Source organism: Sceloporus undulatus, chromosome 1 (genome assembly GCF_019175285.1).
Source record: "Sceloporus undulatus isolate JIND9_A2432 ecotype Alabama chromosome 1, SceUnd_v1.1, whole genome shotgun sequence".
NCBI classification, from domain to species: Eukaryota; Metazoa; Chordata; class Lepidosauria; order Squamata; family Phrynosomatidae; genus Sceloporus; species Sceloporus undulatus.
Genome location: NC_056522.1, coordinates 382068258 through 382092993, shown reverse-complemented (window position 1 = coordinate 382092993; position 24736 = coordinate 382068258). Strand labels below are relative to the sequence as shown.

General features: G+C 46.2%; 1 pseudogene; it reads right to left on the bottom strand.

Annotated features, from left to right (window-relative positions):
- Positions 1–1607: 1607 nt before the first annotated feature.
- Positions 1608–20210, bottom strand: LOC121918788 (annotated as a pseudogene).
- Positions 20211–24736: the final 4526 nt, after the last annotated feature.

Here is a 24736-nt window from a genome sequence, read left to right as displayed (position 1 = left end):
TCTCTGGCCGGACTGTTCTGGAAGGCTCTGGAAGGTGGTATATACAGCTAGTCTGCTAGCTCCGCCCCCTTGTGACTCACAGATGTGACTCCCAGAAGCTCCGCCCCTTCAGCAACGAGCACACGGTCTCGAGCACACGGTCTCAAAATGGCTGCCAAGCAGCTCCTTCTCCTCTCTCTGGCCGGACTGTTCTGGAAGGCTCTGGAAGGTGGTATATAAAGCTAGTCTTCTAGCTCCGCCCCCTTGTGACTCACAGATGTGACTCCCAGAAGCTCCACCCCTTCAGCAATGGGCACACGGTCTCAAGCACACGGTCTCAAAATGGCTGCCAAGCAGCTCCTCTCCTTCTCTTCTCTCTGGCCGGACTGTTCTGGAAGGCTCTGGAAGGTGGTATATACAGCTAGTCTGCTAGCTCCGCCCCCTTGTGACTCACAGATGTGACTCCCAGAAGCTCCGCCCCTTCAGCAACGAGCACACGGTCTCAAGCACACGGTCTCAAAATGGCTGCCAAGCAGCTCCTCTCCTTCTCCTCTCTCTGGTTGGACTGAGCTCCTCTTAACCTTCTCTTCTCCAGGCTAAACATCCCCACCTCCCTAAATCCTTCCTCATAGGGCTTTATGGTTTCCAGACCCTTCTTCACCATTTTAATCACCCTCCTTTAGACACATAGAATCATATAATCATAGGGTTGGAAGAGACCACAAGGGCCCTGATCCAGTCCAACCCCATTCTGCCATGCAGGAAATCACAATCAAAGCATCCCCATTGACAGATGGCCATCCAGCCTCTGTTTGAAGACCTGTAAAGAAGGAGACTCCACTACACTCCAAGGAAGGAGTTTGTTCCACTGTCGAACAGCCCTGACTCTCAGGAAGTTCTTCCTAATGTTGAGCTGGAATCTCTTTTCCTGCAGCTTGCATCCATTGTTCTGGGTCCTGTTCTCTGGAGCAGCAGAAAACAAGCTTGCTCCCTCCTCAATAGGACATCCCTTCAAATATTTAAACAGGGGTATCATCATATCACCTCTCAACCTTCTTTTCTCCAGACACATGGCTCCAGTTTCTCCACATCCTTTATGAATTGTGGTGCCCAGAACTGGACACCAGATTGCCAGACTACTAGGGATTCCTAGGAACAACCTTAAAGTTCCCCAAGGATTCCTTCTCCTTCTTCCCTCTCTCTCTGCCATATTTCCCCAGTAGCTTGCGTTTAGGGACATGTGCTGCTCCATCCCAGCGACTGCAAAGCTGCACACATGCATCCATAAAATGAATAAAAAGGTCAGGAAAGAAAGAAAGAACGAAAGAAAGAAAGAATCGATTCTGATCTGGCATTCCCACTTATTGAACACGCTTCAGAATCAATTCTTCCCCCCAAAAAAACCACTTCCAAAGTAGTGTCAGGAAACCCTGGGTTAGTTGTGTTTGCCTCACTTCTTTCCTCCTGGAATCGATCCATTGAGGATTGGAAGTGGTTTCAAATGGGAACAAAGGCCATTTGCCCCAAATGCCGCTTCGGAGCAAAGTGCAGTGACCCCGAAAAAACACAAGCGCCTGAACCAATGTTTATTGAAATATTTTCAAGCAACGTCTGTTTGAAACAACTGGTTAAAAGTTCATATTTTATTTTAACAAAAAGCTTGTCTTCATTCTAAAGTAGATCCGCATTGCCATCAATACACAGTCCTTTTAAACGCCAGTGATTTTTGAAAGGGTCCCTCTTAGTTTGGGGAGAGCGGTGGGGAAAAGACCAGGGTGCTGTCATCCCAGAAGATCTAAAGTAGCTTAAAGAGAGGTGAGCGTCACAAGCAGATCGCTTGCAAAATCACAGGACGGAGCCAATGGGCAGGAGCTGGCTCCCTTTTGTTCCGGCCAAATGGAAAGAACTGCCCTCCAACTGACCCTCGGGACACAAAATGTGAAACTGGCTCCTTCCACGAAAGCAAACGTCACAGTTAAAAAGTTGAAAACCACGCACAGTTTGATCCCAAAGTCTTTAATGAAAAGCCACATTTTGACTTGGGGCTGAAATGTAGCCATAGTTTTCATGCCCAATATTCTAAAGATCTGAGGCACCAGATCCAGACTGATCTTGCAAGATAGACAAGGGCCATTTATTCCTTGGATGGGAGACTGCTAAGGCATGCCAGCTGCTGTTGGTGATATTTCAGAGGAAGGAACTGGCAAAGTCGTCTCTGAATCTTCCTTGCCCAAGAAAATGCTGTGATAAAATTTGTGGGGTCACCCAAAGTTAATAAGTGACTTGAAGGCAAATGGACACACACATACATTTTTGGTGCCCAAAGTGGGAGGGCTGGAAAACGTCTCTTAAAACAGAAGCAGAAGCCAAGTTCTCCTGCCCATCGCCAACTATGCCAGGGCACCTTCTCAACGGGGGACAACGCAGAGGCGGTAGGGACGGGGGACGTTGCCAATGCTGCTCATCAGAGGTGTAATGTCAATCTCCTTGGGGTCCGTGAGGGGCTTCAGCTTGAAGTTCTGGAGTATGGAGGTCAAGAACAGGAAGAGCTCCATGCGGGCCAAGCCTTCTCCTGCGCAGATCCGCTTCCCTGCAAAGGAAGCCCCAGAAGGAAGAGGATCATAGACTCATAGAATTATAGAGTTGGAAGAGACCCAAGGGCCCTGATCCACTCCAGCCCCCCTTCTGCCATGCAGGAACTCTCAATCAAAGCATCACCCATGTCAGATGGCCACCCAGGAGAGGTGACATGATAGCCCTCTTTAAGTATTTGAAGGGATGTCACACTGAGGAGGGAGCAAGCTTGTTTTCTGCTGCTCCAGGGAATAGGACATAAGAGCAATGGGTGGAAGCTCCAGGAAAAGAGCTTCCTCCTAAACATTAGGAGGTACCTCCTGACAGTAAGAGCTGTTCGACAGAGGAACATATTCCCCCAATGGAGAGTGGTGGAGTCTCCTTCCTTGGAGGTCTTTAAACAGAGGCTGGATGGCCATCTGTCAGGGATACTTTGATTGTGAGTTCCTGCATGGCAGAACGAGGTTGGACCAGATGACTCTTAAGGTCCCTTCCAACTCCATCATCTGCTTCAACTGCCATGGCTCCATCCTATGGAGCCCTGGGATTTGTAGTTTGTTGAGGCACCAGAGCTTTCTAGCATGGAAGGTTAAACATCTTGCAGAATTACACATCCCAGTACTCCATTGTGTTGTGACATGTCAGTTAAATCAGTGTCAAACGGCCTCAATTCTGCAGTGTAGATGCAGCCTACAAATCGCATGATTCGACTTGCCAGATGTGGAATACAAATTATTATTATTACAGTGGTACCTCGGGATACGAAATACCCAGGTTACGAAATTTTCGGGATACGAAAAAATCCCATAGGAAAACATTGTTCCGGGTTACGAATGTTTTTTCGGGTTACGAAAAAACTTTTGGTGCTTTTTTCGGCTTTTTCGCACGGAATCGCGGCTTTTCCCCATTAGCGCCTATGGCAATTCGGCTTACGAAGGCTTTTCGGGTTACGAACGGTGCCACGGAACGAATTAATTTCGTAACCCGAGGCACCACTGTATTATTATTATTATTATTATATGGTTAGATGAAACCATGGAATTTATAATTATGCGAGGTGGATGCACCTATGGCTGTCTCAATGACAGGGACATCTTACTAACGTTGACTTTACAGCATGTGTATAACATGTAAATATTGGCAGTGATGGTGAAGGATGCATATAGTCATTTCAAAGGTGAGGATGGAGCATTGTTGCAAAACATCAGGAGCAGTGGGAGATTAAAGATTAAAGAGACCCCCCCAAAAGCCACCCAACGGTGGATGCTGCCCGCTTGTGGTTTGGGCACCATTTTTACCTGCGGAAAAGGGCATGAAGTAGTCGCTCTTCCTGAAGCTCCCGTCTTTGTTCAGGAAATGTTGGGGGTCAAACGTTATAGGGTTGAGGAATTCCTTGCTGTCGTGCAACACTGAGGTCAGGACAGGGAATACTGTGGTCCCCTGCAGAGGATACAAGAAGCCAGGAAGGAAATTAGTTTATCATCTAAAGCTGGATTTCTGAAGCCCCTCACTCTGAGCAAAGCCCTTGAAAGCAAGGCACAAGAATGCCAATAACAACAACAACAACAACAACAATAATAATTCATATTCTGCCTCTCCAGTTGGATCGAGGCGGCTTACAAACTAGGTAACAAATATACAATGCAGAATACAATCCACTATTCCTCCCTCCTACACAACACTTAAAATTCCTGATTAACAGTAACAATAATAACTTAACATTCAATAATAAAATAATAAGAATAATAAAAGCAACTGTGAAATGGTGGGGGTCCATATCAGCGGGGGCCAAGTGAGCTGATCAGGGGAGGCCTGTCGGAAGAGATCCGCCTTGCCAGCCTTTTTGGAGCTGTCATGATTGATAGCATTACGGATCTCTTCCGACAGGCCATTCCATCCTTTGGGAGCGGCAGAAGAAAAAGTCCTCTGGGTGACCGCTGTCAGCCTAGTCTTTATGGGATGAAGAAGGGTTTTCCCAGAGGACTTAAGTGTGTGGGCAGGATTGTATGGAAGGAGGTGACTCTTTAAATCTAAGGAAACCCAAGCCATGTAGGGCATTAAAAGCTATATCCAACAGCTTGTACTGTGCCCAGAAACTGATAGGTAGCCAGTGAAGTGGTTTTTATGATGGGTGTTATATGGTCACCTCTAGCTGTCTGGGTGACCAACCTGGCTGCCATATTTTGAACCAGTTGAAGTTTCCAGACCAGGCATAAGGGTAGCCCCATGTAGAGCGCATTACAGAAATCGAGTCATGAGGTTACCAGCACATGTATCACAGTTTCCAGGTCCCCTAGTTCTAGGAAAGGACACAGCTGGTGTATCAGCCGAAGCTGATAGCAAGCACTCCTGACCGTCGCATTTATCTGGGTTGACATCTGAAACAAGGAATCCAGGAGCACTCCCAAGTCACGGACACCATCCTTTAGGGGAAGTGTGACCCCCTCCAGGACCAGTTGACATCTCTCTATACCTGGGTCAGGGGTCCCAAGAACGAGTACCTCCATCTTATCGGGATTCAGTTTCAGTCTGTTTTTCCTCATTCAGTCCAGTGCCGCCTTAAGGCATTCATTTGGAGGAGGGGTGTCATCCTTAGTCAAAGCTGTAGTCCGAGGCACAGAGAGCTATATCTGGGTATCATCAAGATACTGACAGTACCCCTCTCCATGTCTCCGGATGATCTCTAAATGTGGCCCCTACACCAAAGCAATAAGCGGTGCAACACAGGGCAGTAAGAGCTTTTGATGCATTGCCTCTTGTTGAATGGATGGTGGGAGTCTTTCTTTGCTACTTTTGGGCTCACTGAAGATGCAGCTCCTTTCTTGTCTAGCTACCGGTCTCTTTCTAGGCATTGCTGAAGCCACTGTTTTTGGCCTGCAATGCCTTCCATAGTTAGGTCCAGGACAGATGAAGGATGGCATTTTCCCATGCAAACCTACCCAAAGCTCAAGTGAGAGTTTTATAGGTTCTTGAAGTGGAAACAGGGAACTTACCTTGGGGATGACATATCCTCTGAATGGCGTGTCCTTGACCACCGCATGAGGGAGACTCAATGGGACAAGAGAGATGAACCTCTGGATCTCATGGATGACGGCATCCGTGTAAGGCATCTGCCCCCGGTCAGCCATGCAAGGCCTTCTTGAGTGGCCAACCACCCGGTCAATCTCCTCCTGAACTTTCCCTGTCATGAGAAAGATGAAGTTCAATGTCAAGCAAGAAACATCCAGGAGCAATCAGAGAAGCCATCTAGAACCCATGGGAGGTTCAGTCTGTTGTGACCCACTTCAACGCAACATAAATGGTTTAGATGTGTTTTGGTCCCAGGCCAATGACTACATCCTCCTCCCCCTCCGTAATGACAACTTGGATGACCACCAACAAATACTAGGTGCTGTAGGATATATTTCAGAGGAAGGAACTGGGACAACCAGCTCTGAGGATTCCTTCCCTTGGAAATCCCTCTGAAATGCACGGGGTTGCCATAAAATCAACAAGCAAGTTGAAGGTGCATCCACACACAGTGACACCCAGTTTCCATCTTTTTGCCTTCATGGCTACCAATGGAAGGAGAGACTACCACATCCCAATGAGTTTCAAGCAAAAGGCATTCTGAAGGGCAATATGTAAGGCGACCCAACTGCTGTGGCGGCTGTTATTGATACCATTATTAATTTTATTCATACTCCATTTTATCCCCAGAAAGCAAGACTCAAGGTGGTTGCATGTCGGAGTTCATTTTGTGAAGGAGATCTTAGAGGCTGTCGCTGAAGCATTTCCAACAAGTACTTGTGAGCCACATTCGCAGACAGATGTTGCCTCTGAGGAGGGCCATTTGCCCCAAATGCACTGGGTTCTGAAGGCTTATTAAATTTGCAGATGACACCAAATTAGGAGGAGCAGCTAATACCTCAGAGGAAGGGATCAGAATTCAAAATGGCCTGAATAGACTAGAAAGCTGGGCCAAAGCTAACAACATGAAATTCAACACAGAGAAATGTAAGGTATTGCACTTAGGGCGGAAAAATAAAATGCACAGATATAGGATGATGGGGGACACCTGGCTGAATGAAACTACGTGTGAAAGGGATCTAGGAGTCCAAGTAGACCACAAGTTGAACATGAGTGAACAGTGTGATGCGGCAGCTAAAAAGGCCAATGCTATTCTAGGTTCCAATAGAAGTATAGTGTCCAGATCAAGGGAAGTTATAGTGCCACTCTATTCTGCTTTAGTCAGGCCTTACCTGGAATAATCCTGTGTCCAGTTCTGGTCACTGCAGTTCAAAAAGGATGTTGATAACTTGGAGCATGTCTAAATGAGAGCGACTAAAATGGTGAAGGGTCTGGAAACCATGAAGCCCTATGAGGAATAACTTAGGGAGCTGGGGATGTTTAGCCTGGAGGAGAGAAGGTTAAGAGGTGATATGATAGCCCTGTTTCAATATTTGAAGGGATGTCATATTGAGGAGGGAGCAAGCTTATTTTCTGCTGCTCCAGAGAAAAGGAACTGGAACAATGGATGCAAGCTATAGGAAAAGAGATTCCACCTCAACATTAGGAGGAACTTCCTGAGAGTAAAGGCTGTTCAACAGTGGAATACACTCCTTCCTCGGAGTGTAGTGGAGTCTCCTTCCTTGGAGGTCTGGTTAGAGGCTGGATGGCCATCTGTCAATGGGGATGCTTTGATTGAGAGTTCCTGCATGGCAGAAGAAGGAGGTTGGACTGGATGGTCCTTATGGTCTCTTCCAACTCTACGATTCTATGATTATATGATTCTAATATGAATGAAATGGATCTAGCAGTCTTAGTAGACCACAAGTTGGACATGAGTCAACAGTGCGATGTGGCAGCTAACAAGGCCAATGCGATTTTAGGCTGCATCAATAGAAGTACAGTGTCTAGATCAGGGGTAGGCAACCTGCAGCCCGCGGGCCAGATGCGGCCTGGCGAGGCCTTGGGACCGGCCCCAGCCCGGTCCTGCCGCCGATTGCCGCCGGGGCCTTTGGGGGTCAATTGTCTATAGAAGCCTCAGAAACATGCATTTATATTAACATTTTTTTAAAAATCAGCAAATTTTTTCACGTGTCCTCCACTTTTTTTAAAAAAAGTGTCCACCATTTGAAAATGTTGTCCTACATTTGTCCCGGTTTATTTATTTATTTAAATTTTTTAAATATTATTTAATTATTTATTTTTTGGCTTCGGCCCCCCAGCAACGTGGCCCCCGGCTCAAAAAGGTTGCCTACCCCTGGTCTAGATCAAGTGAAGTGATAGTGCCAGAGTCTAGAAACCATGAAGCCCTATGAGGAGAGGCTTAGGGAGCTGGGATGTTTAGCCTGGAGAAGAGAAGGTTTAGAAGTGATATGATAGCCCTCTTTAAGGAAAGTCTCATATTGAGGAGGGAGCAAGCTTGTATTCTGCTGACCCAGAGAACAGGACACAATGGAGCAATGGATGCAAGCTCCGGGAAACGACATTCAGGAGGAACTTCCTGATCTCAGAGCTATTTGACAGTGGAAGACACTCCCTCAATGCAGTGCAATGGAGTCTCCTTCCTTGGAGGTCTTTAAACAGAGGCTGGGTGTTTATGTCAATGGGGAAAATCAGGTTCCTTTTCAAGCGAATTAGTTTCCCCCCAGTGAATAAGCAAAATATGAAGTGAGTGTGAATACAGCAGAGAAACCTTGCTGTCCTGACAGAATAAGGGCAAGATGGCTGAAATTACTTGCTCTTGCATGAAGATGTGTATATCCTTAGCCTATAGTCTGCCAGAGCAGTTAAACAGAAATTCAGCAAGATGCTCCCTGGAGAAACTGAAGGATGAGAAGAAGACTATGGGAGCCACATGTGTTTTACCTTCTATCTCTGGGTATTTCTGGAGGATCAGGAGCCCGTATCTGAGAGTGCTGCTGGTCGTTTCTGTTCCTGCCCCAAACAAGTCAGCGGCGGAGATAACCAAGCTTTCGATGGTGAACTCGGATGCCTTACTGTGTTTTTCCTGGAGAAATTGCATCAGAAACAGTGGAGTCAATTTCACTCCGTTTAGTCAAATATAATGAGCAGAAGTATAACAAATCCCAAAGATTACATCTGGTGGAAGAAAAATGTGTCGATGAAGCCATCTCTAAGGGCTAAAAAGCCTGGGAAGATTAAAGAAAATGACTTTGAAGGACTTGTCTGTCCTCTGCCAAAAAGCAGGCATTTCCAATGAGGAAGAGAAGTGGAAGGTGTCTAACAAAACAAGGGCAGACCACAGATATCACTGAAGAGGAATGTTGACAATTGAACTGAATTGTAATTATTGAGTTTGGAGTAACCACAGAGAAATTTAAGGGCCCAAAGTTGAGGATTAAGAGGGTCAGCCCAGAAGGAGACCCATCATCCTGAACTGTGCAGAGGCACCAGGCTCTCTTCCACCTTCAGGAGCCCATGGCTTGGTCTCACCTGGTCCATTTTAATGTAGAAGCAGTCGATGAAATCGCGAGGGGAGCTGGGGTCCAGGGTGTCCTTGTGCTCCTTGGCTTCCTCTAAAAGAAACGCTCTGGTCTTTTGGACGTTTGACTTTACTCTGTGATGAGGCCCAGGGATGAAGTCCATTACGGAAGGGAAGATGTTGTAGAGCTAGAGAGGAAGAAAGAAGAAATGGATTGAGCTTCACCATCAGGACGGCAAGGAAGAGATTTCTTGTCCAAAGGACATCTGGGTCCCAGTGTACAACTCTAGATGGAACGGAGAAGAAGCTCTATTGCAGGGGAATTCTTCCTATGCGCTGAGACACATTGTTCACGCACCCATGCAAACATGCGGAGCGTTTTGTCTGTCAGATTAAAAGGAAGAATCTCCTGCTAGTTAGACATAAAGTTATTCTATTTCTTCCTCTAGGAAATTACAAACTATTACCAAGTACACCAACCCAAAGTTCAAGGCACAGATGGTTAACCAGCCATGCTATGATTGATCACCATCCTGTTTTTCCTACTTGTTTGTCTCTGTCTAGAAAAGGAATGGACTTGCCCAGTTCGTTGTCAAACTGAGTTGACCAGGATCAATTAGATTGTCCGTACCAGATGGCTGTCTTTGGCTGAGGTCTTTACACTCTATAGATACTGTGCCTCATCTCTCTAGAAGGAGGACAGTAGAGCTGCATACAGATGTGAATGAAGGATTCCCACAATGGGACAAGCTTTCTGGACACAATCTCCAGCTGCCATTTGCGCATTGCCAGGGCAGGGTCTGCCTCCACAGAAACAGAGGTCGTTCTTCCTTCCAGAAGTATAGGTCATCTTCCTAGGCAGGGAATATGTTTCCCAGTTCTCCACAGACTCCTTGTGTCTCCAACTCCTATGCTCCCCCATTATCAAAATATTCACTTTAAACTGCTGTGTATTAACCTGTTCTCCTCTCTTCCGCCGTCAGTAAATGGAATTTGCACACAGGAGTGTATGTTTGACTTTTGGGGGCAAAGGACGTACCTGACCCCAAGGAGAGCTGTTAATCTGAAAGTTGTCGTTCAGAAAGCCCATAATGGCCAGAAACCTCTTGTCGTCGTAGTCAAAGTGCTTTCCCATGACGATGGAGCAGATGACATTGGAAGGAGCGCAGTTGAGCAGGAAGGTGGGGTCAAAGGGCTGCTCTGGAAGGACCACAAATCAATCAATCAGTCAGTCAATCAATCAATTCAAAATTTCTTATTCTGAGCTTTCACTTTCAGGCTTTACCAAGACTTTGTTCAGTACTAAGCTGTAGTGAGGTGGTGAATGAGAATGGGAGAGATGAGAGGGCTAAGGGAGAATCAGGTGGGAGAGGAAAAGGAAAGAGTCCCAGGGGTGGGGACAAGGGAAGGAGGAGGCGTGGTTCTTGGGGAAATAAAAGGAGAGGGTCCGAGGCACGCAGGAGGCAGGGAAGGACGCGGAAGAACTGGTCGGGAAGTGGCGGTCGAGAAAGGGAGAGAATTAGTACAAAGGACCCCAAAGCAGGACAGAACTCTGGTCTCCCTGCAAGGGAAAGCGGGGTTCAGGAAGAGAGGACCCCACGAGATCCTTGGGAGGAGGGTGTTTTTCCCTGGATGGAGGTAGAGTCGTGGAAGCCGCGAGACTCACAGAGTCGGGAAGCGGAATGATGGGACCCAAAGGGGGAACATTGGGAGGTAGGACCTAAGCCTAGAGAACGGGAGAAAGACGAGCTGGAACCCTTGGAAAAGCATTCAGGGGGATGCTGCCGACGAACACCGGATTCGGTATCTTCGGGGAGCGGTTTGGAAGCCCGGAGTCTGAAGTAAGACTCGCCTGGGACTTTGGGAAGTGGCTGGGCCATGTGGTTTAAGTTGACTACTAGTTCCGTTTAAACCCGCCAGGGACTCTTCTGTTATTATTAAAAGTTATTGTTGCTGCACGCTGTGTAGTAAGTTTGTTACTCAGGTGGAGGAGAAGGTGGTGGGAGGAGCCTTGTACCCACATCATGCAACCGGCGACACCTGCCCCGCCCACATAAGCTCTGTCACAGAATCATAGAATTATAAAATCATAGAGTTGGAAGAGACCCCAAGAAGATCCATCCAGTCCAACTCCATTCTGCCATGCAGGAACTCTCAATCAAAGCATCCCGAAAGATGGCCATCCAGCATCTGTTTAAATACCTCCAAAGAAGGGGACTCAACCACAATATCCATTGAGGAATTGTGTTCCACTGTCAAACAGCCCTCACTGTCAGGAGGTTCCTCCTAATGTTGAGCTGGAATCTCTTCTCCTGCAATTTGCATCCACTGTTTCAGGTCCTAGCCTCTGAAGCAGCAGAAAACAAGCTTGCTCCATCCTCAACGTGACATCCCTTCAAATATTTAAACACTAGTATCCTGTCACCCCTAAATTTTCTCTTCTCCAGGCTCTTTTCATCATGACTTTTTTCCCAATAATGAAGTCAAATCCTTTTTTCCTTGTAGTTTGCATCTATTGTTCCAGATCCTATTCTCTGGAGCAGCAGAAAACAAGCTTGCTCCCTCCGCAGTATGACCTCCCTTCAAATACTTAGAGGCTATCATATCACCTCTTAACCTTCTCTTCTCCAGGCTAAACATCCCCAGCATCTCCCTAAGTCTCTCCTCATAGTGCTTCATGATTTCCAGACCCGTCATCATTTTGGTGATCCTTCTTTGGACACATGGCTCCAGTTCCTCAACTTCCTTTTTGAACTGTGGGGCCCAGAACTGGACACATTACAATTCCAAAGGCCTGACCAGAGCAGAATAGAGTGGTGCTATTACTTCCCTTGATCTAGACACTCTACTTCTATTGATGCAGTCTAAAATCTCTTTGGCCGTTTCAACTGCCACATCGCACTGTTGACTCATGTTCAACTCATGCCAAGTTATCACTGCTATCTAATCAGTTTTCTTGGTGGTAAGTGTGTCTGCCAGGCTGTCTACAGCAGATGAAAGCATCCCAGCTGATGGGTTCCAGTATTTCCTGGACCAGGCTGGGGCCTCTGAATCAGCCTCTACTGACTGTGTTTGGCTTGTCTGGCCCATCCTTCCAGACAACTGGGGAGATCACATCCGTTTTCTATGGCAGGCTTCAGCCTCTTCCATATGGACTCCATCAATTGACACCTGAGACATACCTTCATGCTATATTCCAATGGTACTAGAGTGAGGTACTTCTAGCGTGAGGATGGATTGCCACTGTCTGCCTTCAACTTGTTTGTGACACGGAGACCCTAAGGCTGCCCAGTCATTGAGGTTTCCTGGCAGAATTGGCTCGGAGGGGGTTTGCCTTCCACCTCTTGGAGGGAAATCCTAGGTCACTGGCTGACCTCCTGCAGAGGAAGGGTCATCCTGATCTTCAGAAACAAGTTTCACCAAATGACTGCTCCAGGTACACCAGGTTTAAGATGCAAGCAAGAGTTTGAGCTTTGAGCCTTAAGCAACAGTGGTCAAGAAGATGAGGAGGAATCTTCTGGAAAGTCAGTAGGAGGATAGTGGAGGTTGTCACAATCCACATACCTTTAGTGTTTCGCAACTGTTCCAGGAGATACTGGGCTTCCTCCTGGATCCTCTCCTCAATGCTTTTCTTCCCCATCCCAAAGTTGCGGAGGGTGGTCAGGGCGAAGCGCCGGAGCTGCTTCCAGGTCTCTCCATTGCTGAAGATGATCCCTGGAAATGGAGGAAAGCGAGAGACAAGCATTATCCCCCAAACAGTGGCAAAAAAGCATCATTTCCCAATATCAGTGGGCATCATACTGAGCCGTTACAAGATGATAACCTGGGTTTGCAGTCTTATAACTGCTAAGAATTCACATTTATGATTGGGAACAATGAAACATGGGACCCCTACTTTGTAAAATAACTTTGTTGTTAAAAGCTAAAAGCCGTCACAATGGAGGGTTACATACCGCCATTTGGGACGTCCTCAGGACGTCCCAGTTTTAAAAAGGGGTGTCTCTTCTAGACGCCCCTACTCCTGTTACGGACTCTGTCCGTAACAAATGGCGGCGGCCGTTCCACACAGCCACCACCATCTTGACGTAACGGACGCTCTGCGTCTGCACGCCGTGCCCTCGTGCCGTCTCTTCCAGGGAGCAAGAAAGAGCGCAATTTTCGCACTCCTTCTTGGCAGCATCCGGGAACCGCGCCATTTGGCTTCTGTGGTTCCTGGACGCTGCAACAGGCGGCGGCGCGAGATGGCCCCTTCTGGGCCGTCTGTAACGCACCAATGCGATACTGGTCCAGACAGTAGGAACAGCAGCAACATAAAAGGATCAAGACACAGAATTTCTGGGGGGAAATACAGATAAACAAAATAGTAACAATAAAATAATCCCATCAATAAGATGCAGTAATACAACAATAATGATAAAAACATATGGCAAATGAGACTTCTGATCCTCGCTCCCATCTTGAGAACTAAGTCTAATCTTACTAGCAGCTAAAGCAAAATTTTGCCATCATGGAGGTAATGAATGCATCATTTCCAGCCAAAAGCATAGAGATCTGCTGGGAGCAAGATCTGTCTGTTGGAAAGAGAGTGCAAAATATGATTAAGGAACTTTTGTCTAGGAGCGGTACGAAGAGGGCAATGCAAAAGATGATGCTCAATGTTCTCCACTACCCCAGTTTTACAAATACACAATCTATAGGCAGAAGGCATACGTCAAAACCTTAAGCCTGTGAATGCTTTTCTAATAGGGGCCAGAGTAAGATTAAAAAAATAATGCTCTAATCCAAACGATGTTTTATATAGAGGAAACCAAAATGAGAAAGAGGAGTTTGGGAGTGATTGTAAGGGAGCCCATTTAGCAACAAGTTGGATTTTCCCTTTCATCAGTTGCTTAACTCTACCAGAGGCATAATTTGGTAGTGAGTCAACATCAGTCTCATAGCTCTGCAGCATCATTCTGGCAATACATACCCAGGAACTTGAGGAGTGAGAAGATAATTGCTCTAAAAGGCATTTTTTGGGGAGCCTGGAATCATTCATGGTCAACAACTTCAACCAGTAAAAGGCAAGTGCAATATGTCTCTCGGCTTGAAGGGCAGTTTGACCTCTTTCTGCTCTCAAAAAGGAGACCGGGGTACTTTTAGAAACAGACAAGAGGGATCTCAAGAATGGATTCTCAACAGTTTCCAAATTAGAGATACTATCATACCCCCAAATTTCTGCACCATGTAATAGTTGAGGAACAATTTTTCCTTCATAAACCTCAATAGAAGGGGCTGCCAATTGAAGTCTATAGCATTTCAGGAGGAAGTTTATAGAATGGGATGATTTTTGCTTGGTTGCAACAAAATGTGTTTTCCATGACAGGTGAGCTTGAAATCTTAAACCCAGATAATTGAAATAGGATTGTTGGTCTATAGATTTTGCCACTAGCTCCAGCGGTGAAGTTTTTTCCTTAAACCCAAAACCACAACTTTGGTTTTAGAGTGATTAACTATTAACATTTTGTTTAAACAAAATTCACTTAACTTCTTTAAAAGTCTTTGCATCCCGATTAAAGTAAGCGAGATCAGAACAATATCATCTGCGTATAACAGGACAGAAAGTTTAACATCCTGGAGAGATGCTGGGAAGGATCTTGATCCTTTTAAATTCTGGACAACCCCCTTTATATAAAAATTAAATGAAAAGGGGGCCAGGAGGCAGCCCTGGCGCAGGCCTCTGTCTCTGGGAATACTATCGGATAAGGCTCCATTTGCCCCAAGATGGACTCTAATGGTAGTATTGCAATGTGACATTAGAATCGGAAGAAGCAGCCTTCTATCAATGTTTGCCGCAGCTAACTTTAACCAAAGTCGGTCTCAGTCTATTAGATCAAAAGCAGAAGTATGATCAACAAAGATGGTAAAAAGTTCTTTTCTACCTTTTGGGAGTATTTTTGGATCACATGATGTAAAACAAAACGTTGATCTAGTGTAGATTTACCCTTCCTAAACCTGGTTTGTTCTTCTGCAAAGATGTCATTTTCCATGGCTCATACTTCTAGTCTGCCTAAAGCTTAGAGATGATGTTCAATAGGCCGATGGGCCTAAAATTTTTAGGGTCAGCCATGGAGCCCTTTTTATGAATAGGAATTACAATATTCACAGCCCTCCTCTGAGGAATTTTCCCATCCTGGTTGATGGAGGCGAATAATGAGGCAAGAAGAGCTGGTGCCCACCAGTCTGGGTTTGATCGAAATAATTCGCCGGGAAGCATGTCTTCTGCTGGGGCTTTCTTGTTAGGGAAGGATTTAATCAAGGAGTTACCTTCATCGATGGTAACTGGATCCCAAGCAGGGCAGCAAAAGAGCACAGGTAGATCCATTCTGGAACAGGGGCTCAGTGTTGTATCATGGCAGGATAGGGGGGAAAGGCCAGGAAAATGATCTTGCCATTGAGAGGAGGTGACCTGATGGGTGATATGCCCTTGTGTATTTCTAGTACCTTTATTTACTAGGGACCAGAATACAGAGGAGTTCTTCTCCGCAAGGGACTGGCCGACATCCATCCAAGCCTGCCATGTGAATTCTGCTTTTTTCCCCCTAAGTAGATTTTTATAAGCCCTTCGCTGGTAAATATAAAGTGTATCTGACGAATCTTCCCCTCTTAGTGTCCTTATAGATCGGTGATGGCGAACCTATGGCACGTGTGCCAGAGGTGGCACTCAGAGCCTTCTCTGTGGGCACATGTGCCATGGTCCCAGCACAGAGTTTGCCAGAGTTTGTTACTAGAAAGCCAGAGAGACACAGCACTTTGCAATAAATAAGTGGGTTTTGGGTTGCAGTTTGGGCACTCGGCCTCTAAAAGGTTCACCATCACTGTTATAGATCTTGCTAAAATACGTTTCTGGGGGACACATTGCCTGTCAAACCAACCATGATTGATCTTATTAGTAGGCTGCGTGTAATTTGTGCAGATCAAAAAAGGCTGAATCTCTTGGACTATTTTGGCCAAGGTCTCCAAAGGCTCTTGAGTCGTCATAAGAAGATCTCTTAGTATCAGCATCCCAGGGGACATTAGGAAGGTATTTACATTTTCATTGACTGTCCCATTCCATTTGAGCCTTTTGTTTTCTTGGGGGGGGGGAGGCTCATGATATCAATGGCAATCAACTTTTTATTTCCAGAAGAGAAGGGAGGAAGGACTGGCATATGATCTCTCTCAGGCCTAACCAGGACTTTAAAGTTAACAAGCCATGGAAACGCTGCTTGTGAAAGAACGAAATAGTCGACCTCGCTTTCCCCTCTTGGTCCTATATATCTCTATGAATCGGCCTCAGGGTCACTATCCTTCCCCTTAGAAAGGAAAAGATGAAATTTAAAAATGATAGAAAAAGGGGATTTTCCAGCCTCATTAATCGAGAATCTTTAGAATTCCCAATGGGCGTTTGGGACACGTCTTCTTAACTTAAACCAAGTTCCTCGGCTAGTTTGTTATTGTTTGGACCCAATCTAGCGTTCATATCACCTGCCACTAAGATTAATGGATGAGCATATGCATCATACAGAGACGTAGGAATTACTTCTACGTCAGGCCATCTAAAATCATGCTCATATATTGAGTTCTGAGGAGGGCAATATACATGAATCAGAGAAGGTTTCCCTCCACTAGGCCAGTCAGCTTGAAGAATAAGAACATTGTCACAAACCCCAAAGTCCACTTGGAGAATTGTGGGGTTAGAGTCCACAGCAACCAAGGTTGCCAAACCTCCATCAGGACGCCCCTGATGCTTTGATTTGGAAGCCACAAAGCCAGGAGGAGATGGAAAACCCAGGGAAGAGACCCAGCTTCCTTGCATACAGATAATCTCAAAACGGGCACAAAAGTCTTTACAGTTTTTGTCAGCCAACTTAGAGGCCCGTCCCGCAACAGTCCATGACAGGGCATTAAATAAAGTATTAGCCTTGGGCTGGATATCTATCTGCTCCACAAGATGGGAGTCTGAAGAAAGTAGAGTAATATTGTTACCCCTCTCTCTAAGTCAATCCAGCTCTATAATTTGGTTGAGCTTGCCGTGATAAACATGGGAGGCCTCAAATGTACAGTTGCATAAGGAATAAGCAGCTGGGGGGGGCAACTCCTTGGGGTCTTGCTTGTCTCCATGATGCTCCTCCCTAGAAATGGGAGAGCCCTGCAGGAGCCACTGAATCATAGAATCATAGACACAATGGAGGAATGGATGGAAGCTCCAGGAAAAGAGATTCCAGCTCAACATTCGGAGGCACTTCCTGAGAGTAAGGGCTGTTCGACAGAGGAACCCACTCCCTCAAAGGAGATTTTGGTGGAGTCTCCTTCCCTAGAGGTCTTTAAACAGAGGCTGGATGGCCATCTGTCAATGGGGAGGCTTTGACTGAGAGATCCTGCATGGCAGAAGAAGGGGGTTGGACTGGATCAGGGCCCTTCTTGGGGTCTCTTCCAACTCTATGATTCTATAATCCTCAAATACATAGAGATGATGGGAACTCCTCTCCTGAAGCCCTCCCATTTGGGTTGGTGGCACTGGACTAAAGATCAAGATGGACACTCAGGTATTCATTCTATCATTCATAACCACTTTGCAGTGGCTTTCTTTTTTCTGTTTATCTTCCCCAGATTTGTATCTCAGTGGTTCTGACGCCCTTATATTTTTGGAAGAGATGTTAGACCTTGCCCCACACGCAAGCCAGCCAGAAACACAAAATACCTTTCCCCTTCATGATTTTGTCAGCTAAGGGCAGTTTCCCTCTGCCTGAAAATTCATCCGCGCGGTCGACCAGGGCTTCTTTGATGGCATCATAGCCATGCAGGACCACAACAGGCTCCGCTCCGAAATGCAGTGTGAACACAGAGCCATATGTCTCACTGAGCTGGAGGGAGACAGATACAGAAAGAGAGAGACAGGCACATCACTGGATGGTCACCAACGCATGGTCAGAAATGGGTCAAGGGTCTGTCTGCTTATGCCCCTTCAAATGATTTTGTACCATTTTGGCACTTTCATCTTGTAGCACCTTTGAATCTAACTATAGAAAGAGGTTGGCAGCATGAGCTTCAGTGGGAATGAGCCCCATGACAGCTCATGCTGCCAACTTCTTTCAGTTTCCGATTCGCCTTCGCTCCGTGTTGGTAATAATAATAATAATAATTTGTTTTATTTATATACCGCTATTCTAAAGATCATAGCGGTGGACAGCAAGTAAGCTAATTAGCAAGTAAGCTAATTTGCCCCCAACAGTCTGGGTACTCATTTTAGCTCCCTCCTCGGAAGGATGCAAGCCTGAGTCGAGCTTGGGCCCTTTGGCTGGTCTTGAACTCGCAACCTTGTGGTTTCGAGTGAATGGCTGCAGTACAGGCATTTAACCACTGCGCCACCAGGGCAGTAAATCAATTACAAGAGGTCCGTCGTTCCCACTATGAAAGCAGATCTTTTCATTATCCCCCTGTGATCGCTTCTTTTTTGGCACAATTGTTGTCTGTTTGCACCACTTCAAAATGCAGGTCAAAATGCAAAATCATCTGTGCGTCATCAGTGACAGTGAGTGGCAGCCCGGCTTGGGAACTCTCTCTCTCTCGTGTGTGTGTTTGTGTGTGTGTGTGTGTTTGTGTGGGGGGTATATAAATAATCATAGAATCATAGAGTTGGAAGAGACCACAAACTGATCGAAGATTTGGTTCATTGGTTTTGCACTTACTTGCTTAACTGTCAGCTGCCATCGGATCGCCCAGGTAATTACAAGTAGTTGCAAAATCAATGTATCAAATCTTCTATCAATTTTACTTTTTTATTTTAAAAAATCACACCAGAAGCACAAAGGCAGCACAAAATGGTGGATCTACCAAACACTGAGGAGGCATGGTAAAGGCCCCTCTGCCATTAGTCCCTCCATCCAGAATGATGCCATTCAGATCCATCATTCCCAATTGTTGAACACGCTTCGGAATCAATTCTTTCCAAAAGAAGCACTAGGAAACTAGTGTCTGGAAAAACCGGGGGCTTTGCGTTTACCTCGCTTTATTGCGACAGAAATCGATCACAGAAGGATCGGAACGGGTTTCAAATGGGAATGGCGGTCATATAACCCAATCAGCGATTTGCTTTAAATCATAGTGGGAAGGTGCCCATAGACTAAAGTCTACTTCCTCAGATGCATTTGGACAGTAAGTTATTTGGCAAGTTTGTTGGCAAGACAGAGAAACACAAGCAAACTAGCAATCCTGCAGTAACCTACACATTGCCCCCTCCTAAAAGTCCTGCACCTCAGAAGTCGGCCCTTGGGGTCTCTTCCTACTTGAATCATAGAGTTGGAAGAGACCCGAAGAAGCGCCATCCAGTCCAAGCCCATTCTGCCATGCAGGAACTCTCAAGTAAACATCTCCATTATCTCCAAGGGAATCTCTTCCACTGTCAAACAGCTCTTATTGTCAAGAAGTTCCTCCTAAAACTTGCATCCATTGTTCTGTGTTCTAGTCTCTGGAGCAGCAGAAAACAAGCTTGCTCCCTCCTTAATATGAAATAATAATAATAATAATAATAATAATAATGTTTATTTGTATCCTGCCTCTCCCTACTGATCGAGGCGGGTTACAAAACAGACAGGTCTCAATAAAATACACAGTCCATATAAAAACCAAAAACTAAATAATCCTCTCCCCTTATGCCCCTCCCTACCTTAAAGCAAGAAACAAAACAAATCAACAACAACAACATAAAAATGTGTTAAAATAGATTAAAATAGCAACTAAGAGACTTCAAATATTTAAACAGGGCTATCGTCATATCACCCCTTAACCCTCCCTTCTCCAGGCTAAACAGCCCCAGCTCCCTGAGTCTATGCGCACAAGGCATGGCTTCCAGACGCTTCACCATTTTGGTGGCCCTCCTCTGGACACAGTTCCAGTTTCTCAACATCCTTTGCAATGGTGGCCTTGACTCTTGCTCTTGCCTTATGGAGAGTGTGATCCAAGTGGTTGGTCTTCAGCTGCAGAGCGTTCCCAATGATGGGCAATGGAGTCGGTCCGGGGGGGCAGCTTCCCTTTCTTGTGGGTCTCGCTTTTCCAGATGGCAGAAAGACCAAGGCAGGAGATACAGACGATCAGCAGAATGGTGGCTGTCCCCAGAGGCTCCATCCCAGCAACCTATTGTCTCCAGATTCAGGATGAAGAGAATGCTTTCCACTGCTCCACTGCTCTGAAATTTATACACTGCAAAGCTTAGGCACACTGGGTTGGTTTGAATACACTGTGTTAATCATTACTCAATCCAGCTTTTCTGTTATCGTCTGGACAAGAACTTCTGTGAACTTTACTCTCTGTTCCCTTTTGTATTGACTCTTATCTCATATGCATTGTATACACAGCCTGGGTGCACTTCTGAAGGCATCAGAGGAGAGGTAACCATGAAATTTTGATTCAGCAAAACTGCCCAAAGGTCCTATGGCAACTTAAAAGCTCACAGATTCATGATAGAAGGATCGTTCATCAGATGCATGGAATGTCTTGTAGTGCTTTCAGACGATGAGCAAAAGAAGTTGTAGCATGAGCTGTCATAGAGCTGGTTTTCTTCCTCCGATGCATGGAGTGAACTGATGCAGACTGTGGGAGTAGCCATAGAAATGCAAAAGCATGTAGCCTAAGGCCAGGATGGAAGAATATTCCTATGAATTGTGGAGGGAGTTTGAGGATGTGGTGTGTGCAGTTTGGCAACCAGAAAGCAGAAAGCAGATGTGACCAACTGATGAAGAATGTCCAGTCCGCCCGCTTGCCATATGCAGACTTGAGCTCAAGCAGATGGCAAGACCAGGGTGACAAAATGGTACACGTATCCACAGGGGCGCATCACCATTGAACTCATGGGACTTGAGATCCTATGGTTGGGTCCGGAATAGATCCCACATGTATACAAAGGGGCCATGTAAAGTGTTAAATGTATGTAGTGGGCCATAATAAAAAATAATAATAATAATAATAAAAATAATAATAATAATAATAATAATAATGTTATTTAATTCCCTGCCTCTCTGAAGACTGAGGCGGGATTAAAACAATAAAATAATATAAGATAATACAATAATACAATACAATACAATCAATTAAACACTAATATTGAATTTGTTAAGGAAAAAGCCACATGGGACATACAGTTAGAGAAATAAACTTGTATGTGAGAGTCAGAGTGACTCAGCAGAAGCCAAGAGAGAACCACACAGTGTGAATGGTAAGACAATAACAGGCCCTGAGTGCCAAGGACAAGAATTGCAGAGTGGATAATTGGACACACCTGACAATTGTAAAGTGGTCAAGGCTGAGATGAGAAATCATTAATGTGGGAATGAACAAGGAGAACCAATGGGATGATGTACACGCCTAAGGGGGGAAACAGACACAGGGGGTGGTGCCATGCTTTGGCTATAATATGACTATAGATCCCATGTATTTTGTGGGTTGTAGTTTGGGTAGTGAGTGAGGAGTTGAGTATTGTTTGGAGCTGTATATAGTAGAATAAGTAGATCTTTTATATAAGACTACTGAGTTGTCTGGTGGCTTGGTGAAGCTACAAGAACCAGCAGGACCCTGGTGAAGAGGGTGAAGACTTCTGTGGAAGCAAGAGTGAGAAGGCTTGGAGAGTTTGTCGGGGTCTTCAGCCTGTTCTCTGCAACTCTTGCAAGATATAACAACTGGCCAAAACTGGTCAGCGTGGTGCACAACCAGGTGGTGAGTTCCAGGCCAGGTGAAGAGCACAACTCCCATCATCCCTGACAGAATTTACCAATTCCTATTAGTCTCTAAAATCAATTTATCCGTAGTCAGTGATCACGTCGAGAGTGGAATATGTCACAGATTTTTACATAGAGTCGATGGTAAGCCATCCGGAAGAGATCCCTTTTGAGTGCCTTCTTAGGGCCTTCCATAATTTGGGATCGCTGCTGTAAGTGCCCTGTGGAGGTTGTCATTAACCTTGCTTTATGGTGTCCAGTACATACTCCCTGATATTCTGAGAGCCTGGAGGGTGTTGTGTCGGGAGAGGCGTTCGTTCCCGCAAGTAACTCAGGCCCCAGCCATGTAGGGCTTTAGAGGTGATCACCAACACTTTGTATTGTGCTAGAAGCTGATCGGCAGCCAGTGAAGAGATTTTAATATGGATTATATGATCAACCTAGATGTGCCAGTGACAATTTGGCTGCGCCGCGTTTTGAACCAATTGAAGCTTCCAAACTTGGACAAAGGTAGCCGCCCATGTAGAGCACCTTACAGAAATCAACCGAGAGATTACCAGTGCAAGTACCAGTGCTTCAAGGTCCTTTCAGTTCAGTAAGGATGCATTTGGCGTATCAACCGAAGCTGATACCAAGCACTCCTGGCCACCGCTTCTATATAAGGAAAAAGAAATAAAGTTTTTTATACTGCCCTCTTCAATCAGGCGGTGCACACATAGCAAACAAGTACAATACAATACAATATACAATAAAAGAAAATACATTAAAAATCTACATTAAAAACCCATCTGCCAGCTTGCCACTGCTGTCAGGGGCGGGGGGGGGGGGGGGGAGACAGCTGGAGCTTGAATCCGGGAATGACTTGAACAGGAAGGTCTTATTCCTCTTGAACGGGGGCCGGGAGGTGGCCGAGCGGAGGCTCTATGGGCAGCGTATTCCAGAGGGTCGGGGCCGAGATGGTAAACGTCCTCCTCGATGTGGAGGCTAATCTTGCCCCTGGGACCCTCAGTAGCTGCTGCCCAGATGTTCTGAGGGTGCGGGGCAGATTGTATGGGGAGAGGCGGTCCTCAAGGTATCCTGGGCCCAAGCCATGTAGGGCTTTATAGGTTATAACCAACACCTTGTATTGCGCCCGGAAGCGAATAGGCAGCCAGTGCAGATCTTTGAGTACAGGTGTTATGTGACTAGCCCTGGATATACCAGTGACCAGTCTGGCTGCCATATTCTGTACCATTTGTAGCTTCCAGGTATGGTACAAGGGTTGCCCCATGTAGAGCGCATTGCAGAAATCCAATCGAGAGGTTACCAGAGCATGTAACACCGTTTCAAGGTCCCTCTGGCCCAGGTAGGGACGCAGCTGGTGAATAAGCCGAAGCTGATAACAGGTACTCCTGACCGTCGCATCCACCTGCGATGTAAGATGGAGCGACGAGTCAAAGAGAACCCCCAGACTGCGTACCGAGTCCTTTATGGGAAGCGTGATCCCGTTCAGGACAGGTGGAACCATCACCATCCCTGGACCAGGAGAACCTATCACGAGTACCTCCGTTTTCTCTGGATTCAGACTGAGTCAATTTTCCCTCATCCAGCCCATTACTGACTCCAGGCATGAGATGACAACTGTAGGGACGGATCAAGGAGTACTCCCAAACTGTGAACTTTGTCCTTTAGGGGAAGCGTGACCCCGTCCAGGACTGGCTGACAAATCTCCATCCCTGGACTTTGGGTACCTATCGCGGGTACCTCTGTTTTCTCTGGATTCAGCCTGTATTTGTTTCCCCTCATCCAGTCCATTACCGACCCAAGGCAGGCCTCTAGAGGAGAGATGCCATCTTTAGTCACTGCAGCAATTGGGGGCATAGTGAGATAGATCTGGGTGTCATCAGCGTACTGATAACACCAAGCCCCATGACTTTGGATGATCTCTCCCAGCGGCTTCATGTAAATGTTGAACAGCATTGGTGACTGTGTCAGGAAATGACATTGGTGTGGCCACTAGGTGGAGCTGTTGTGCAGATAATTTGGAGCTCCAGTGGCAGCTAATGTCTCAGCATTCAAACATTGCATCATTGGAATGTTGATGCAACTGTCAACTGTTGTTCTCAACTGTCACTGAGAGGGACAGCGAGACAGTTGGAGCCTCAGAGTGGGCTGTGTCTGTTACTGAGAGGCAATGAGATGGTTGTGTGTTAATGTGACTGCCTCAGAGGTTGTGTTATTATTGCTGGTTGGTGTAAATAGTGTGTATTAGAGACGGATGTCCAATACACTGTGTATATCTATGTTGTAAATACCGCAAAGGAAGATTAAAGCCCTCGTTTACAGTGAAGACTTGTAAGAGTCGTTATTAGTTGAAGACATCTTCACAGATTCCTTCTTCTTGGCGTCCTGTCGACGTGGTTGAACTCTGCAGGTGCTTGTGGTGGACACTGCGCGTCATTTCCATAGGTCCCAACAAGGGTTATGGGCACAGCACACAAGCCACAACAGACTGTATCATGCCTTGAGGGACACCCGATGTGAGCTCTATCTTTGAAGAGCAGCTGTCCCCCAGCCTCACCATCTGGAATCTGCCTGAGAGGTAGGAACGGAACCACTGGAGCACAGTGCCCCCAATACCTAACTCCCTCAAGCGTTCCAGAAGGATACCATGGTCGATGGTATCGAAGGCCGCTGAGGGATCCAAGAGCACCAACAGGGCCACACTTCTCCTGTCAACGCACAGATGGAGATCATCGACCAAGGTGACCAGGGCAGTCTCCACTCCATGTCCCGACCTGAAGCCAGTTTGAAATGGGTCCAGATAATTGGTCTCATCCAAGATAACCTGGAGCTGGAAGGCGACTGCCCAAGAATGGTAAAAGGGAGGCCAGTCTGTAATTATTTCTCAGAAACCCATAGTCTCTCTCCACCCTCCTGTTGATGGATGGGAATTTGTGGATATACAGTCAGCCCTCAACATTCATAGAGCAAAGGGTTGCAGGACCCCTCCAAAAGTGTAAAGTTTCTCTAGATCGCCAGG